This window comes from Rutidosis leptorrhynchoides, chromosome 4, assembly GCF_046630445.1.
Source record: "Rutidosis leptorrhynchoides isolate AG116_Rl617_1_P2 chromosome 4, CSIRO_AGI_Rlap_v1, whole genome shotgun sequence".
NCBI classification, from domain to species: Eukaryota; Viridiplantae; Streptophyta; class Magnoliopsida; order Asterales; family Asteraceae; genus Rutidosis; species Rutidosis leptorrhynchoides.
This window is the reverse complement of record NC_092336.1, coordinates 288617108-288618431: the sequence shown is the minus strand read 5'-3', so window position 1 is coordinate 288618431 and position 1324 is coordinate 288617108. Positions and strand designations below refer to the sequence as shown.

The 1324-nt window shown below is 36.2% G+C and overlaps 1 non-coding gene across 1 annotated transcript; it reads left to right on the top strand.

Annotated features, from left to right (window-relative positions):
• The first annotated feature begins 726 nt into the window (after nt 1–726).
• LOC139845918 (small nucleolar RNA R71) lies at nt 727–833 on the top strand. Its single transcript, XR_011758671.1, has one exon. It is a non-coding gene; the product is annotated as a small nucleolar RNA R71 (small nucleolar RNA).
• Nucleotides 834–1324: the final 491 nt, after the last annotated feature.

Genomic DNA, 1324 nt, shown 5'->3' with positions numbered 1-1324 from the left:
AGGTTACTTACTTCTTGTTCCAGATTTTGAATAGAAGCTTGTTGATTTCTAAATGCTTGAGCATTTTGTTCATTCGTTTGTTTCTGAGATGTGAAAAACTGTGATTGAGATTCAACTAGCTTCGTCATCATATCTTCTAAATTCGGCTTTTTATCACCGGTTTGTGGTGGTTTGTTTTAAAAATTAGGTCTTTGCTAATTGTAAGTATTATTGGATACTTGTTGATTGCTAGGACCTTGTTGGTTGTTGTATGGAACATTGCGATTATAATTCTGGTTTTGATTGTAAATCAGTCTTGGCGGTTGATAATTATTCTAATAATTATTTCCAGGCCTTTGGTTTAGATATGAAACATTCTCTCTTTGTTCCATTGTTAGTTCAATACTGAGACAATCTTTTATCAAATGTGGTCCTCCACACTGCTCACAACTAATTCGTATTGAGTGAATATCCTTAGTCATCTTTTCCACTTATCTCTCGACAACATCTATCTTTGCAGAAATGGAATCTAAGTCATGGCTAGAATCGGCTCTAGCTGCTTTAGATGATCTAACGATATCTTTTTCTTGGTGCCACTCATGTGAGTGAGAAGCAGTGTTATCAATAATTTTGTAAGCATCAGTTTCGGTTTTCTTCATAATGGAACCACCAGCTGCTATATCTATGTCTTTCCTTGTAGTGACGTCGCATCCTTGGTAGAATATTTGTACTATTTGACAGGTGTCTAAACCATGTTGCGGACATCCTCTTAATAACTTTTCAAATCTTGTCCATGCCTCATATAGAGTTTCATTTGGCTTCTGTGTGAACGTAACAATTTTTCCTTGAAGTCTTACTACTTTAGATGCCAGAAAGAATTGTTTAAGAAATTTTTCAACTAAAACGTCCCATGTATCAATCGCCCCTTCAGGTAATGATTCCAACCAATCTTTGGCTTCTCCCTTTAAAGTACAGGGAAATAACATGAGATATATCTGTTCATCCTCCACTTCTCTTATTTTAAATAGAGTACAGATCCTATTAAAGGTACGAAGATGTTCATTTGGATCTTCCTTCGGTGCACCACTAAATTGGCATTGATTAGTTACCATATGTAGAATTTGTCCTTTGATTTCATAATCTGGCGCATTAATGTCTGGATGAGTAATTGCGTGACCTTGGCCAGTGCGTTTAGCTCGCATTCGGTCTTCCATACTTAAAGGTTCTAGATTTTCCATGATTGAATTTGTTGAATCTGAATCACTCGAGGATTCTGATTTAATGGTTCGTTACTCAACAATCTCTGTTTGAATGATTGGTGGTTCCGGAGGAAAGATTAGTGGTT